The sequence below is a fragment of the Balaenoptera musculus genome, chromosome 5 (assembly GCF_009873245.2).
Source record: "Balaenoptera musculus isolate JJ_BM4_2016_0621 chromosome 5, mBalMus1.pri.v3, whole genome shotgun sequence".
Taxonomy (NCBI): Eukaryota; Metazoa; Chordata; class Mammalia; order Artiodactyla; family Balaenopteridae; genus Balaenoptera; species Balaenoptera musculus.
In genome coordinates this window covers 103,057,776-103,076,390 of record NC_045789.1, presented here as the reverse complement: position 1 = coordinate 103,076,390, position 18,615 = coordinate 103,057,776, and positions in this window count along the sequence as shown.

Here is an 18,615-nt window from a genome sequence, read left to right as displayed (position 1 = left end):
GCTGTTATTATTCCCACTTTTCAGATGAAGAAACTGAGGCAACTTGCACAATGTACTACACCTAGTAAGTGGCTGAAAGGAGATTCTAATCCAGGTCTGTCTAATTCTATAGCGCACGTATTAACCATTAATATCATGCTGCCTGTCAGTAAGCCTGCAGTGCCAGTTTGCATGGGACTAAGGAAATTTCCAGAGCACCAGACTTTCAGGGCTAAAACTGGTTGCCCCAGGCAAACTGTGATGGTAGTTTACTGGGACAGGCTGAATCACAGCATCTCCCAGCCAAAGATGTTCTCATTCTAAGCCCCGGAAACTATGAATGGCAAAGAGAACTTTGCAGATGTGATTAAATTGAGGATCTTGAGATGGGGAATTATCCTGGATTACCAGGGTGGGTCCACTTATAAAGAGTCCTTATAAGTGGGAGGCAAGAGCATGAATTTAAAAAAAGGCGATGTAACAACAGAAGCAGAGGTTGGAGTGATGCAATTGCTGGCTTTGAAGGCAAGGAGGGGGGCTACGAGGCGAGGAAGTCAGGTGACCTCTAGAAGCTGGAAAAAGCAAGGGACTGATTCTCCCCTGGAGCCTCCAAAAGGAACCAGCCCTGCCCAAATCTTGACTTTAGCCCCAGAAGACCCACATGGGACTTCTGACTTCCAGAACTGTAAAACAATAAATTTATGTTGTTATAGCGGCAGTGGGAAACCAACACAGACACTCCAGCTGCCTCCAGGCAATGGCCTTGCCGCTCTGTCTTACTTTCTTTTTCCAGGAGAAGGAACGTACCCTGGGTGAACAACTATGGTGTCAGGCCCTGGAAGAGTCTCACTCATTCTTTCACGCATCATCTCGTGAACTCCTGTGGACAATGGGTATGAACGTGTTATTATTCCAATTCTCTGTTTACAGATGGAAAGACTAGGCAGGAACTAATGAAGAGGGTTTCGGACTAGTACGTCCCTGAATCTGACAGCCTGCCCAGGCTCCGGAATTTCACCCCTGAGCCCTGTCCTAGAGCTCGGGGCCCTGTTACTCATAGGCCGATCCTGTTCATTCGTTCATTCATTCAGCAAACACTGAGCTAGCAACTTCTTGGTGCCGGAAGAGCTCCAGACACTGGGGATTCAGAGATGTGCAAGACATAAGTTTTGCCCACAAGAAGCTCACATCCTAAGAGGCTGATGTTCTCCAAAAGTGGGGGAAAATGCACACCTGGGGCTGTGCACAATGGCACTGGGATGTAAGAAAATGGGTAAGAATTGCTACTTCTATTTCTTCTTATCTAATAGTTAGCAGGACTTAGGAAATTAAGCTCTGCTGCATTTAATACGTGGATTGATGCTGGTGCCCAGGAGCCCACCTGTGTCTGGTGGGTCCACGTGAGCATCCCGCAGAAAGAGGGAGAACTAGTCATCACGTGGTGGAATATGCCGGGGGTGGAGGGTGCGGATGGGGAGGATTCGTGGTGATCCCGGCTCTTCCACTGGCCTGTCCGGAACAGTGTAGTTACCTGCACCCGGTAAAGTAGGTTTGCAACTTCATATTATCTTGCTAATTACATGAACTTTAACAAGCACACATAGCTGAACAAAATTCCTGCAGAGAATCCACAGATTGCAGACAACACTCAACAGGTAAGCCTGAGTGGGCCAGAAAACAGCAGATCTGACACTGCTCCTCCTCCAAGTATGAGCTCTCTGTCATCTCATAGGTAAAAACCCTGACATCTAATCAGAGGCCAAGGAAATGGGAGAGAGAGAGATTGAGAGAAATTCATCAGGAAGACAAGCTAAACATGGATCTACAACTGCTATCATTAGCAACAAACTTCTCTGAATGATTATATGTTGTGCCTGGAGATATTAACTACAGATTTCACAGAGCAAGGGATGTTTTTTAAAAAGCATCCAAAACATTATTAATAATTTCTGTTTTAGCACTGGGAATGAAGAGAATAAAAATAGACTTTTAAGAAATCTTGTTTAGTATTTTTTAAAAATCCATTGTGAAATTTTACTGTAAGGTTTATAACATTCATTATACATTTACAGTTATTATACATATATAATTTAGAAATATATATGGAGTGCCTGCTCTTTGCATGTGGACTGCATGATTTATGGGGTAAACAAATTTTTTAAGTGGAGACAAGAGTGATAGAGATGACAGGCATGTCAACCATGAAGTTGATAAAACATTACAGATGCCAGTTTAGCAACGCCAACTGCCTACTCTCTGTCTGCTCTCTTCTTTACTAAGAGAACCCTGATTTTTCTCTCTAGGTGTCAACGTGCCTGCACATTTCCCAGACTCTTTTGCAGTTAGAGGTCCCCACGTGACAGCCTTCTGGCCAATGGCACGTGTTCTGATTATCGATTGCAGTGCAGAAAAACCAACCCCAAACCTGGTGACTTAACACAGCAACCGTTGTCTATTTCCTTTATGATCTGAATGTGTATCATCTTTGTTCCAGTGGTATCAGCAGGGGCAGCTCAGCTGGGCTACCAACCCCAAACCTGGTGACTTAACACAGCAACCGTTGTCTATTTCCTTTATGATCTGAATGTGTATCATCTTTGTTCCAGTGGTATCAGCAGGGGCAGCTCAGCTGGGCTACCAACCCCAAACCTGGTGACTTAACACAGCAACCGTTGTCTATTTCCTTTATGATCTGAATGTGTATCATCTTTGTTCCAGTGGTATCAGCAGGGGCAGCTCAGCTGGGCTACCAACCCGAAACCTGGTGACTTAACACAGCAACCGTTATCTATTTCCTTTATGATCTGAATGTGTATCATCTTTGCTCCAGTGGTATCAGCAGGGGCAGCTCAGCTGGGGCTGGAGGATCCATTTCCAAGACGGTTCGTTCACATGGCTGGCAAGTTGGTGCTGGTTGTGGGCTGGGGGCTTCAGTTCCTCTTCACATGGGCTTCCCCATGGGGTGACTTGGGCTTCCTCACAGCATGGTGGCCTGGTACCGAGAGAGAGGATTCCAAGAGCTAGGGAACAGAAGCTGCCACTTCCTTAAAGCCTCGACCTGGAAACTAGCTCAGCACCCCTTCTGCTGTACTCTATTGCTCAAGCAGCCCCTGAGGCTGCTCATATCCAAGGCGAGAACACAGAGACCCTATCCCTCACCGAGGAGAGTAGCAAAGAATTCATGGATATCTTTAATCTACCAGTACCTGTAAGCAGAGCTTGCTAAGGATTCCTAGGAAAGCTTGAACATCCTTCTCTACTGTCGCTTCCTACTTCCTTTTCCTGGAACTCCAGTGGGAGACTTGGGGTGGAATGCCCATCCTCTAACCAGGAAGTAACCACGTTAATGATTGCCACACACTGGAGATGGTGTGGGGGGAGGAGCCGGGGTCCCTGGGAACATCATGAGCTGCTGCCCCCGCCCGGACTGCCCATATCGAGACTCCTTGTGAAATGAAAGGACACGAACTGCTCCTTGGTTCAGCCCCTCTAGTGACAGGCGGACAAACACCGTCCTTAAGCCAGAGCTCAGAGCTGGAGGAGCACAGAGGAGAGAAGGATGAGAAGACTTCATAGGGAAGTGATGTTGGAGTCAAGGCTTGAGAGGTGAGTAGATGGCAAAAGCTTTCCTGTAGCAAACGTGCAGAGGGGCACCATCTACTCTCCCTGCCAGCCACGGATCCTGCACCTGAGTTGCAGCCCCTGGGTAACAAACACCATCTCCTAGTATCCCTCACTTCTTCTCGGCCCCCTGAGACCTCCTTCTCCCCCACTGCCACCAGGCCCAGGCCCCCTGCATCTCCCCACCCCCAAGACTGTTTCAGCAGGATTAAGCACTAGACAAGGAGCCATTTAGAAAAGGGAAAGAACAGGGAACCAGGCACCTTCTGTGAACCAGGTCTTGGGCTCTGTTTCATGCTTGTTATCATCTTGTTTAATTCTTGCAACCACCCTGATAAGGACACATATCCCCACTTCATAGGGGCAGGGGGAACCGAGGCTCAGAGAGGTTAGCGACATAACCAAGGTCACACAGCTACTAAGAGAGGTAGCTCAGTGCAGAGTTCAGGCTGCCTATGTCCCTTCAATGTATGTGTTCATTCTAGTCCAGAATGCACCCGATCTGCATCCAGGAGTCTTGAATTCAACTCTTAGCCCAGACACCCACATTCTATGTGGCTTAAATAACTTATTTCACCTCCTGAGTCTCAATTTCCTCAACCCTAAAATGAGCGAGTTCTGAGGGCTGAATAGGAGCTCTCAAAGGAGGTTTCTATCTTCAATATCCTTTGATCTTATGCAACTTTGGATAACATCAAGGTTTATAAAAACAAAGTATCATCAAACGAGCTTGTAATAAAATTCCAAAGCAGTATGTAGAGGGGAAAAGGGCTATAAATCCACAGGATGTCAATTCCAAGTTGAATACAATTTACAAGAAAATGGTTCAAATATCACAAGGTCAAAACAATTTTGAGCTTTCCAGTATTTACAAACATACCTCACTTCATAAACCTTTCCAATCCATGCTGCGCAATATATACAGGACCATTTTAAAACGACTCTAGTTAATTTGATGTGGCTTGAAGTGAGGTCTGTTAGAAATGTGCTACTAATTTTGGACTTTTGTGTTTAGCGGAAAATGCGATTGAAGCTTAATCCAATTTTCTAACACCCAAAAACAGCTACAAGGAAATAGACAGGCATGAAGGAACAATGGCCTCAGAAAAGGCTCAACTCATCACTAACTTGCCCTGCTGGAATGTTCCGTACCAATAAAATGTTAGCCCTTCCAGCATGAGGGAAAGTCAAGCCATGAAGGTAGCTCATAATGGGGCAGGGAGCTTAGGGAGAAAAGTCAGCTCAGCTTGTACAGCTGCCCTCAAGAAACTCTTTCTGGAGGACATTTCCGCTCTGACTAGCTGCACAGAGGATTCTCAATATATATCCACCTAGTCTTAGAACTAGATGACCGATGATAGTAACATTTATCATTTGTTGAGCTGCCCCCAATGCAATACTTTGGGTTGCCTAGCTAACTGCAGTTTCCTGTTTTTTCCATATTGGCCAATGCCCTGCCCCATCACCACTCTCACAAATCCAGATAGGTCTGAGCCAAACATGGCGGTCTCATCCTCCTTGTTATTGATTAGTTAATAGGTAAGCATGTGTATTTTGGCAAATTGTATTTTCCGAAAATGGCTGCATCCATATATAATCCATCCTATGTGCTCTTCTGAATATATGACTTTGACACTCCTCCCGTTGACAGGCAGGGGTCTAGGTACCCTCCCTCTGAATTTGGGTGGGATTGCGTCTGCGGCAGAAAAATGCTATGTGACGTCTAAGGCTACGTCGTAGGTAATATAGTTTCCACCCGGTTCTCTTGGGAGGCTTGTTCTTGGAACACAGCTACCATACTGTGAGGACACTCAAGCAGCCCATGGAGAGGTCCACAATGGAGAGGAATCAAGGTCCCAGGCCCACAGCCCCAGCTGAGCTCCGAGCCAAGAGCCAGCACCAACTTGCCAGCTGTGTGAAGGAGCCATCTTGAAACTGGATTCTCTAGCTTCCAGTGGAGCCACCCCAGCTTAGGCACGGAGCAAAGTCAAGTTGCCCTTCCCCAAATGCAGATTTGTAAGCCAAATAAATGATCGTTGTAGTTATGTCACTAAATTTTGGGATGCTTTCTTATGCAGCTGTAGGTACCAAGAATAATATATGATCTGTTCTGACAAATAAAATGTAAGTGGAAGACTGATGGGGGTCATCTGGGAAAGATTTCTTTACTCTTCAGAAGACATGCACAAGGGAAGAAAAAATGTCCTACTTCTGCCTCTGGACATGGGTATGTGAGAATCTGATGTCTGGAGCTGTAGCAGCTATCTTGCAACTATGAGAGGAACTAGTGAAAACGCTGAGGATGGAAAGCGAAGAGGCAAGATGGAGAGAACCCAGTCTTTGCTGACATTGTTTAGCCAACCCTGGAACAACCCTATCCTCAGACTCCCTTTTAAGTGAGATAATAAGTTAATTATTGATTAAGCCAGTTGAGGAGGGGTGTTCTTTTACTCGTAGCCAAATGCATCCTAACTAAACATGTAGCCTATCCTTTGCATCATTCTATTTATTTGTGACAACAAAACTGAAAGTTAAGTATTAATACCATCAATTTTGGGCTGAAGAAACAGACTTAGTTAAGTTAAGTAGCTCCCCCAAGGTCATTTACCAGAATTGGGGGAACAGAATTCACACCTAGGTCTGTCTGACTACAAAGTCTGTGCCCTCCATGACACCCCGTATCTCTTTGTCACTGTCTAGTGGAACAAGCATTGACCCGGGAGTCAGGGTCCCCGGGTCAATTTCAGACTCTTCACTAATTCTCCGTATGGCTTTGAGAAATCACCTCACCTCTAAGAGCCCGTTCCCTTATCTTTAAGCCTTACGGGGGGAATTCTCTGGAGGTTCAGTGGTTAGGACTCGGCAATTTTACTGCTGAGTGTCCGGGTTCCATCCCTGGTAGGGGAACTAAGATCCCACAAGCCACGCGGCACGGCACCGCCCCCCCCCCCCCCAAAAAAAAGCCTTACAGGGCTACTGAGAAGCCCAAGTGTTCATTTCATTTACTGTGACATGAATAATATTTGGATATATTATACAGATATATATTTTCATCTCCTCTACCTCATTTTCTGTTAGCCATTCTACTTTAGGGTCCCAGGAAATAGGAGAACAAGAATGCCACCTTGGAATGAAGAGGGATGGACAGAGGGAAGTCCCTACCAGACAGGAAGGAGAATGAAATAAATCCATCTGGCTCTCGAAGAGGAGAGAGAAGGAGGTGGGACAGAGAAGTGATATGCCCATGACCTTGAGGTAGAAATGTCCACATAATGTGGAGGAACCAGAGAGCCTCAGCTTCACGACCTGCTCGCCCAGGCACAGCCAGAGGAGGCTGGAAGCCTCTAGGAGAAGCTGCACATTGCATGTGGTCCAACAGCCAACATGGCGGTCCAGGGCAATAGGGAAGCATTGACAGAGGACATGTCTGGATACATGACCCTAAGGAGGCACTGCTCATTCTCCATGATCAACAGAGCACCCAGAGGTTCCCAAATGCCTTGGCGAGAGGCAAAAAGGATGAGGGGACCAGGAGAGGCTAAAGTCGGAAGGAAGGAGCCACAGAATGCAGAGACTTTGAGAGCAGAAATAAGTACATAGCCAAGACTGTTAGCAATGAGTGCTCAGAGGCTGCCCCAGAGGCCAGTTGGGCCCAGCTGGCCCTCATGAGATCCCACACAGGGGCCCAAGGACCAGATCAGCCCAAACTGGACATGCCACCCCAACCAACCCGCCTCCATAGGGTCATGGAAGCGTCACCCTCAACCCTTGCAGATGCCAAGAAAGGAGGAGACACGGAAAGTCTGAGCGCGCACCTGAAAGAGATCTGTTACTAAGGAGACTTGTAACTGTGGAAGAGACTGAGATCCCAGGACTATCAAACTGTGGGTCCCTCTCCCCTTTCTGCTGCTACCCAACAGCACAGGTTAGGTCATTTCTAGAAAATACAGAAGCCGCATTTCCTTTGCCTGCGTGAGGGGTGCTGTGTAAATCTGCGATCCCACTCTACCTGTTATTGTTATTGGTCCACCATATTGTCTCTGTCATAAGTCCTCTCTCGCAAAGGACGACTCCTATGAAAACTCATTTTAGAAAGTGTTCCAAGTGGAGCTGATGAACCGAATTTTCTCCCGAGGCCAGTCGGGACTCGGTGGTGTTTTAAGCAGGGAAACGGCTGAAGAAGTTACTGGTTTAGGAAAAGCTGGAGGCAGTGAGGAGAAGGGACAAGATTCGAGGCCCAGAGCCTCGGATGTGAACTGGTCCAAAAGAAAGATGGCGAGGATCCTGGACTCAGGCAGGGGCCACAGAGAAAACAGCTAAGGAGGGCAAGATTCAAGATATATTCAAACAGCAAGTCTTGCCGCTGTCATTTGTTTAGCGCCTGCCCTTGGGCAGGAACGACCTCCTCTCTGAACCTCAGTCTTTTCTTCCATTAAAAGGAGATAGTAGGGCTTCCCTGGTGGCGCAGTGGTTGGGAATCTGCCTGCCAATGCAGGGGACACGCGTTCGAGCCCTGGTCTGGGAAGATCACGCATGCCGCGGAGCAACTAAGCCCGTGAGCCACAACTACTGAGCCTGCGCATCTGGAACCTGTGCTCCACAACGGGAGAGGCCGCGACAGTGAGAGGCCCACGCACCGCGATGAAGAGTGGCCCCCGCTTGCCGCAACTAGAGAAAGCCCTCGCACAGAAACGAAGACCCAACACAGCCATAAATAAATTAATAAATTAATAAATTTTTTAAAAAAAGGTCTCCTTTAAAAAAAAAAGAAAAGAAAAGGAGATAGTAATACTGATCCAGCAGAGATGTCAGGAGTGTTCAACGAGATCACAGCGAAAACACACAGCACAGTGTTTCTCCCGCTACAATTGCTATCCTCACCCCAACCCCACTATGGAAGGATTCGTTTTCAAACAGCAATGAAGATGTCTAAGAGAGGTACACCTGTCTCTACTGCTGTTAGGAAAGCACACAAAAAGCCTCTGTCTTCCACTTGGAGAAGGAATTATCTTTACAGCGACAAGCCGGGATCCGCAAAGCACAAGAGAATTTCATTACAAGTCTATAAAGAGGCACTAGGAAAAGAAACCCTCCGCACGAGGGGCCTTTGCCAACCACATCCAGATGTGTCGTGAGAACCGCGTGCCTCTGAGGGATTAGGTGAGACCCAGCATCCTGAACTAGAGTATTCTCTGCTTCTGTTTACTGTGAGAGGTCAGGAAGGCTCCTCACTTCTCAGGCCCTCAGTTTCCCCACCTCGAAGGGGAATAAATACCCCTGCTGTTACAGGGTTGCTGTGAGGCCTATGAGGAAGCATGCATAGGTGAAGAGGAGAAATCCCAGGTGTGGAGTCACGTGGATGACCTTGGGGGATAATCAACCCAAACCTCAGTTTCCTCATCTGTTATGTGGGCATAGCACCCCCTGCCTGTCTCCCAAAGTTCATTTGTTCTCCCAAGTCTGAAGAATGGAACCAGTCTCTTCCAGGTATCAGGCTCAGACTGCATACTAGGAGTGCCACCAAAACACAGCAGATGTAGCCTCTGCCTCTGTGGGGCTTAAAAACACTGGTTAAGGTCATCCCTGAGAATAGCACAGACCCCTCGGTACAGAGGCAGTCAAGCAAAGAGCCTCTGGAACACAGCTGCCTGGGTGGAATTCCCATTCTACAGCTAACTAGCTGAGCCACTTTTAGGAAGTCACTTAACCTTTGCATACCTCAGTTTCCTCATCTGCACAATGGCAATAATACTAGTTCACTCAATTGTAAGAGCTCATTGAGGTAAAATGGGGAAGGCTGTTGGAAGGGTTATCTGCATGTCCTCTCTCTGAGTCCTACTTTTTTATGAAAGGATCTATGCTACCTGGCCCCAATCCCCTTACGGTCTCATTCCCTAGTATTTTCCTGCCATGTACTCACCCAAAACCTAGAGACACCAAGCCACTCCCAGCCTCCAATCTTGCCAACACCTTGATCTTGGACATCCAGCCTCCAGAACTATGAGAAAATAAATGTCTCTTGTTTAAGCCCCCAGTCCGTGGTGCTTTGTTAAGCAAACTCAGGCAGACTCATACAGATACACACATAGGACTTTTAAATTAACTTTTTGTGCCATTGCCCAAGTCACATTACTGGTCAAATTGGAGTTTTTGTTTGTTTTTTACTTAACAATATATCAAGGACGGCACCCCAGATCACTACATAGAAATCTAATTTTTAAAAGGTTGATATTCCAAAAAAATGTATATCATTAACTTCTTCAACCTTTCTAGTCCCAATGGACTTTCCAATTGCTTCCAGGCTTTTCCACCATAAACAAGCGACAATAAACATCCTGTTCCTATGGCCTTACATTCTAGGGCTTTCGTTTCTGCAGGGGAGATTCCCAGTGTGGGATGGCAGGACCAAAGGAAATGTGTGTTTCTAAATGTTAATAGATTCTTACAGATGACAGTCCTAAGAGGCCTTGCCAGTTCCCAAGGACCCAAACAGCAACTCCTGTTCCCGCCAACAAAATACGGTATGAGAAAAGACTCTCTTTCCCCTGGGAGTTCAGCCCCCTGTCTGCAGAGAGTCTGCCTCCTTAGAGGCCAGCTGGCCAGGTTTCCAGGTGGCAGGGAAGCAAGCTGACAGCCGGGCCTGGGTCTTGGCTGAATGTCCAGAGGGAGGTGGCTCAACCTCGGACCAGAAGAGGACCCAAACCTGGCCCAACTCACCTTGCAAGCACTTGGCTGGAGAGAGCAGACACAGAGGGCCACGTGGTACATTGGGGACGATTGTTCCATCCCCTGAGCTGACTTCCTGACCACACTACTCTGGAGGGCAGTGCGGCCCAAGCCCCTTCTGTCCTTCCTCTCTGCTCACTCAGTATACACTGCCCTTCCTCAGGACAGGCCTTTCTAGACCTCCACTTGTTCTTTCTTCCTTCTTTTCCTTCCCATCCACACCTCGCCACATCCTTCTGAGGCCTGGTCTGCCATGCTGGGAGTGGGTCTTCATTGACAAATAACAACTGCTCTCCTCCTGGTCACAAGATTGGCGATTCAACCTCATCAGTTCAGCAAAATAATAATAATAATGGCTAACATTTGCTGAATGCTTGGCACTAAGCACTTGAACTTGAGGCGTATTAGTTCATTTACTCTTCACAGCAACCACTGTTATCCCATCTTACAGGTGAGGAAATACAGGCTTAGCAGCAGGCACATGGGACCTTGACCTCCTGCTGCCTTGTAATCTTCTGTGAATTCCACAGGACCAGGACCCACCTAGTCCGGGCATCTGTGTGCCTTGGGGAGGAACCTGGACTCACCTTGGTCCTCATGGGGAGGCCCAATGTTCCAGGCAACCAAGGGCCCTACTGTGTCTGTCCCAGGGGTTCCTCTCTGGCGCCCAAGTTCCAAGTAAAATGTCTGCGGCAGGTTCAGCCACATCAGATGCCTTCATCAACATGAAGAACACAGCCAAAAATAAATAAATAAATAAATTTTTTTTTAAAAAAACAACAAAAAACGGTCTCCTTTTAAAAAAAAAAAAAAGGAGATAGTAATACTGATCCAGCAGAGATGTCAGGAGTGTTCAACAAGATCGCAGCGAAAACACACAGCACAGTGTTTCTCCCGCTACAATTGCTATCCTCACCCCAACCCTACTATGGAGGGATTCGTTTTCAAACAGCGATGAAGATGTCTAAGAGAGGTACACCTGTCTCCCCCGCCATGCTCACTCATCATTAATTCCGCCCTCACCTGGAGCACCGACTATGTGCCAGGCGCTGGGGAAGCAGAGATGGATTTAAGCCAGTGCCTGCCCCCAAGGGGACCACAATGTGGTGAGAGTTTCATGAGCCCAGAGGGGCCCCCACCCTGCCCGGGAGCAATCAGGGAAGACTTCCAAGGGAAGTAAAGTTCCAGCGAAGAGGTATCAGGACCACCGTTCCTGGAAGAAGGCACAGAAAGAGCAAGGTCTCGGAGGTCATCAAGGAAGACCAGCACTGGATGCACTGCTAAGGCCCAAAGTTCTGAGAAGGGGGCCCAGATTCCTTGGTCCTGGACTTTCCATTCCCAGAGCCCGGAATTAGAATTACAGTCACGGCTGCGTCTGACATCTGCTCGAACCAATTCGTTATCATTAGGAAATGAATCCCTAATGAATTTCTGCCACCATTAAGTCTGATTTACAGTAAGGGTAATCACCCTTGGAAGCACATGCTTTATCCCTTTAATTAATAATCCTCGCTTATCAGCAGACCTAATGATCATGGGACAAAAAATGGAAGAAAGCCTCCCAACTCCAGCACCAGCTTCCCCATCGCACCCTTGGGGACAGGGGAGAAGGGTCAGGTCTCTGGAGAGGGTCCAGGGACCACGTTGTCTGCCTGTGAGGTTATTAACAACCCTGATCCTCTAGCTGAAACTTCTGAGCCAGCCAGGCGGTTCGGCTCAGACCCCGAGGCCCACAGGTCACGGCCAGCCCCTGCCCTGCCAGGCTCCCCATTTCTCTGCAGGCTCACTCACGCTGCGGCATCTCCACGCTGCAGTCAGGGGTCCCATCTAGACTTTAGCAAATCTGAACAAGCCACTCCCTGCTTAAAACCCTGCAGGGGTGCACTTGTGTCCCAGCTCTCTACACCCCAAAACCACCTGCCTGAACCTTCCTTCTACACAACCAGCAACCCTGCCCATTCTTCTCCTCTTCTCCCAGACACCCGGGGCACCCTTGTGTGACCTTCTGCGTCATTCTGACATGACCTTCCTTCTGTCGCCTCACACTCATCCACAGCCCTTCTCCCATCCCTCTGCTGCTACCCTAAGCAGTTTGTACCAAAAGGATCTTCTGTGTATCCGAGAGGCAGGTGGACAAAGTCAGTGAGTAACACGAACGTAACATAAGGAGCCACCATCAGCACGTATGAGGCACAGAGGGGACCGAGAGGGGAGAGCTTTCAAGATGAGGGGATGCCTGAGCTAGGTACCGAAGAGCCAATTCTATATTAACATTCCACCCATTACTAACCACTCAGCAGGTGCCGGGCACTTTACTACGTTATCTCACGTAAATGTCATATCAATGCTGAGAGGTAAGTATTATTACCCCCATTTTACAGGTGAGAAGATCAAGGTCCAGAGACATCAAATGTGCCTGAGGTTTTGCAGAGCCTGTGAGTGGCAGAGCTGGATCCCAGTCTCTGAGTGTCTGTCCCAAGATGCACACTTCCAAGGGTACCAGTTTTCATGGGCTTTTAAGAGCACTCTTCATGCCAAAGCAGGACACAATATAGCACTGCCGTTATCTTGCCATGGCTCACACACACAGATCATATCAGCTGACTTGTTGGGGTCCACCATTGACCCAGAAACAAAACAGCAGGTGTATGTTTCCACCCCATCTGAGGACAATTAGATTCAATATCTTGGCACACTTGGTCTCAGTCAGCTCAGGCTGCCATAACAGATACCACAGACTTGGAGGCTTAAACAACAGACCTTTACTTCTCCCAGTTCTGGAGGCTGGAAATCTGATCAGGTTCTTGGTGAGGGTCTTCTTCCTGGCTTGTAGATGGCTTACTATTCTTTGTGTCCTCACATGGCACAGAGAGAAAGGAACAAGCTCTCTGGTGTTCTACTTAGAAGGGCACTTACCCCATCATGGGGCCCCACCTCATGACCTCATTAACCCTAAGCACCTCCCAAAGGCCCCATCACATTGGGGGATTAGGGCTTAACGCATGAATTTGGGGGGGCACAATTCATCCATAGCACACCTGAAGCCCACTGATGGTGTGGGCTATGCTATGCTAAGGGGAAATCCCATTCATGTCAGAATGATGGAGCCGGATGACAGAGCCATTTGCTGGGTTCAAATCCTGGCTCAACCCCTTACAAGGTCATGATACTGAGGAAACTCCCTGTGCTTCAGATTTCCTCATCTAAGAATGAGAACACCAATAGGACCTATCTCCTAGACTCCTGGTAAGGCTTAAATGAACTGAAACATGTAAAACATTTGCAACAGTGCTTGGTGCATAAGAAGCATTCAGAAGTGTTCGTTGATATTACTGTGTCAGCAGGAATATCTTGTTCTCAGCAAAAAACTGGTAAGATTCAGACCTTTGGAGCTGAAAGATGAAATGGATACAAATATATCTAATGAGACAGAAGGATAACAGGTTAGATGGAATTTTGAGATGATAGCCTGTATTTTCCCCCTCTATATTCCTTTTTTCTTCCCAATTCTGAAATGAACAGCCAGGTGACATGTCCTGGAACACTCCAGTTATAACAAAGAAACATAATAGGTAGAATTGTGTGCCATTCTCCCTAAAACCCTGGCCCAGGCCTTTCTTCCTCCACATGCAGGAGAACCTCCACGTCCTCAGGGCAGCGTCCATGCTATTCCTCAAGCTGATCCCTGCTCCACATCTCTGGATTCATCTCTTGATGCTCTGTCTCCTGTGATGCGGCTCCAGCAACACCTGACACACGTGTGGACACACCAGGCTGTTTCCAAGCTCAGGGACTGTGCCTGCTCGTCCCCTCTCTCCTTCGTCAGCCCTAGCTCCAAGTTTCTGCAAGGACGCCCCTCCAAGAAGCATTCTCTGGCCCTCCCAGACTGTGCCCTCCCTCCCATGGGCTTCCATAACCCCTGGGCACTGAACTTACCCACTGCACGGCACCTGTTGGAGGAGGTTGCCCAGGACAGTGGTTAAAAGCATGAACTCTGGACCCCAACTGCCTGGATGTGAACCCGGACTTTGCACTTGCCGTCTGCATGATGATGGGCAAATCACTTGGGCCTCCCTGTACCTCTAGTGTGCCCTTTGTCAATGGGGTTACAGACATGCGCCTCCCTCACAGGGCCCTGTTAGGATATAAGGGTACATAAGGCCCTTAGAACAGTGTTCAACACGTACCCGGTCAAGAGGCCATTGCTACTTACAAAACCGTACCCCTCACTAATGCTGTCTGTACATCCCCACCGCCCGGCCCAGCGCCGGAGACTCAGTAGTTGCTCCGTAAATATTTGTTGAGCTGAATTACCCGACAAAATGGAAACAGAGCTTGGCTCACAAAGAGGGCGATCACTCATATTACACATTAGGCGATTTTTCCAGAGTATATCATGCCAAACATTGTACATTCTTTATTACAGTGAGGGCAGTGAGATTCATTAAAGGGTAGCGCCGTTTCATTAGAAACCCTTATTTTCGGAATTTTATAACTCGGCCACAAAAATTCACTCCGGGCAAAAACGCTAACTTTCGTCTGGAAGTAAATGGGTTTATTTTATAAATTTTTATGCATTTTCCACACATAAACAAATGGCTAGATAAACCATTCTTGAATGGAAGGATTGCAAGCGGAAAACTTGATATTTTGGCATAGGAGACAGAAAGACTCAAAAAGAGGGGCGGGGGCAAGGGAAGGGGGCTTGCTTGGCTGGAAAGTGTGCTTCACTGGGCATTTATACATAATCTTTCCTCGGAGCCTTTTCAAAGGTTTCTTGCATCATAATGACCACCATTGTGAGGGCTTCATCGGGCCAGCTGCTGTTCTAAGTGATATATATGTATTAACAAATTCCTCAAATTACAAATTACATGTCCTCCTAAAGGATGGGTATAGTGGGTTGAATCGTGTCCCCCCCAAAATTTATGCCCACCTGGAACCTCAGAATGTGACCTTAGTTGGAAATAGAGTCTTGGTAGATGTAATCAAGGTAAGATAAGGCTTCCTAGACAAGGGTGTGCCCTCAGTCCAAAGACTGGTGGCTGATAAGAGAAAAAGGAAGGAGATTTGGACGCAGACACACAGAGGTGAGAAGGCCCTGTGGTGACAGAGGCAGAAATTAGAGTGACACAGCGATGGCCAAGGAAAGGCAGGGACTGCTTATTGCCACCGGAAGCTGGAGAAAGCAGGAAAGGATTCTGCCCTGGAGACTTCAGAGGGAGCACATCCGCTGACACATTGATTTGGACTTCTGTCCTCCAGAACTATGAGAATACATTTCTGTTGTTTTAAGCCACCCAGTTTGTGGTCATATGTCACAGCAGCCCCAGGAAACTAAAGCAAAGCAAGGCCAGGTAACTTACCTGCTTACTCAGTGAGTAGGCAGAGCTGAGGTTGGAAACACAGGCGGTAGGCTCCAGGGTCCAGAGGTGTACCCACTCCGTACCTGCTCACCAGCACATACATAAACAAACCTTTCGAGCCAGCTCAACAGTAAACAACACACCTGTAGAAGACTGCATCTCTTAATCCTTCCCCAAGGTCCCACAGGAAAAAAGGAACAGGCACCCCGAAAATCTTGTTTTCATTTCAGGATTTTAATTCATAATTTAGGGCTCTACCTAATAGCCTAAAAGCTACCTCTCATTGATTTCTACACCGTGGTGAGATCTGATTAGGGCAACAACATAGATCTTTACACACATTCAATGTCTAGAAAAACAAAGTCACAAGGAAAAGCAATTTAATAGTGTCTGGGTTGGGGCAGGAACCCCACCCAAATGTCCATATCAGCTCATAATGATAGGTGTGGAAAGATGTGCGCAGTGTTATGAAGTGAAGAAACAGCTTATAAAATGGTATGTACAGTGCACATCATTCTTAAAAAATGTAAATGCAGGGAGTTCCCTGGTGGCCTAGTGGTTAGGATTCCGGGCTTTCACTGCCATGACCTGTGTTCAATTCCTGGTCAGAGAACTGAGATCCCTCAAGCCGAGTGGCACAGCCAAACAAATAAATAAATAAAATAAAATGTAAATGAAACATATAAACAAAGAAAAAGGGTGTGTATCTGTCCATAAACACATAAGTAAGAATGGAGAAGAGTTGACACAATGTTAATAATGGTTCAGTAGGAAGATATTAAGGGTCATTTTTGCCACGTTATACTTTTACTTATTGTCTGAATTGTTTTCAATGAATATGCATTTATTTTAAAATTAGAAAAAGATAACAAAACTCTTTACACTCAGGGAGGGCCAGGAAGCCTGCAAACTGCAGTGAATTGTGTGCGACCTCTCCTGCAGGACGGGCACCAGAAACCCCCCAGGTCACAGGGTCTCGCCCAGCAGTGCCCCAGTGGAAGAAAGGCTTCGTTGAGTCAGCAGCCCAGAAGGATTGGATTTCAGCTCCCCTGTCAGCTCCCCCTGCAGCCATCCCATGTAAGCCGGCCTTTCTTATCTAAAATGCAAATGAATTCCTCAGAGCTAATCTGAACCTCCTGGCCCAGTAAGCAACAGGGAAATGAAAAACTAAGAGGGCCTACCAAAGCCCAAAGGGGCCTGAGCATTTACAGTTAAGGGGACAGGTCCATCAGAGGGGATTCGAGTGTTCCAGAAAGAGAAGCAGTGCCAGGCAATCAGCCTTGAGAGGCAGAAAGACCCAGTGGCTGCTTATTCAAGACAGAGACTGTTAGTTTCCTGTGGCTGCCAAAACAAATTACCATAAACCAGGTGGACTAAAACAACAGACATTTATTATCTCACAGTTCAGAAGGCCAGAAGTACAAAATCAAGGCGTCTCAGAGCCATGCTCCCTTCAAAGGCTCAAGGCGAGAATCCTTCCCTGCCTCTTCCAACTTCTGGTGGCTCCTGGCATTCCAGTGGCTGCATTGCTCCAGCCTCTGTCTCCGGATTCACATGGCCTTCTTCTTTCTGCATATCTGTGCATCTTCTTCTTACAAGGACTGTTGTTGGATTTAGACCCACCCTAACCCAGTATGATCTTAATTTAATTACCTCTGCCAAGATCCTATTTCCAAATAAGGCCACATCCTTAGGTCTGGGAGGACATGAATTTTTAGGGTACACTATTCAAATCAGTACAGAGACAGACCAGCTCCTGGGACCAGGTCTACTTCCAGCCTACCCCGAGGTTGTCTGTCCCAAATCCCACATCCTAACAGTATCTGGTGACTGACACAACTGCCCCTCGGAGCAACTGGTCATCCATCCAACAGTCAACAACTATTTACTCAGCAACAGAAGAAGGACCCAGACACATTAGGGTTAGACATTTGCATGCATATTTGCTCGCTGTGATGGTTGATTTTGCGTGTCAACTTGACTGGGTCACAGGAGCCCAGTTAAACATTATTTCTGGGTGTATCGGGTCAGGGGGGTGGTGTTTCTGGATGAGCTTAAACTCAAATGTAGACCAAGTAAAGCGCATTCCCTCCCCAATGTGGGTGGGCCTCGTCCGATCAGCTGAAGGCCTAACTAGACTAAAAGGCTGAGTAACAAAAAATTCTTTCTCTCTGTCTGTCTTCATGCTGGGACATCAGTTTTCTCTTGCCTTCAGACTTGAACTGGAACCAATGGCTCTCCTGCTTCTCATACCTTCAGACTTGGACTGGAATGACACCATCGGCTCTTTTGGGTCTGGACTTAGCCTCCATAATCACGTGAGCCAACTCCTTATAACCAATCAATCATATTGGTTTTATTCCTCTGGAAAACCCAGACTAATACACTCCAACATGAGGCAGATAGCCACAGACCATCGTCAAGGAACAACAGTGTAAGGAGGATTTAAAATAGAAGGGGGGCTTCCCTGGTGGCGCAGTGGTTGAGAATCTGCCTGCCAATGCAGGGGACACAGGTTCGAGCTCTGGTCTGGGAAGATCCCACATGCCGCGGAGCAACTGGGCCCGTGAGCCACAACTGCTGAGCCTGCGCGTCTGGAGCCTGTGCTCCGCAACAAGAGAGGCCACGATAGTGAGAGGCCCGCGCACCGCGATGTAGAGTGGCCCCCGCTCGCCGCAACTAGAGAAAGCCCTTGCACAGAAACGAAGACCCAACACAGCCAAAAATAAATAAATAATTAATTAATTAATTTAAAAAAAAAACCAATGACCAATTAGAAATACAAAGGAAGAAACAATTCAATTTACAATAAAAGAATTATTTTAAAAAAAAATAGAAGAGAAGGGGGAAAAAAAAAACCTATGAAACTCTGAGAATGGGCAGTCTTGTTTATACACTTTTAGCATAAACTAATAGGCTGGTT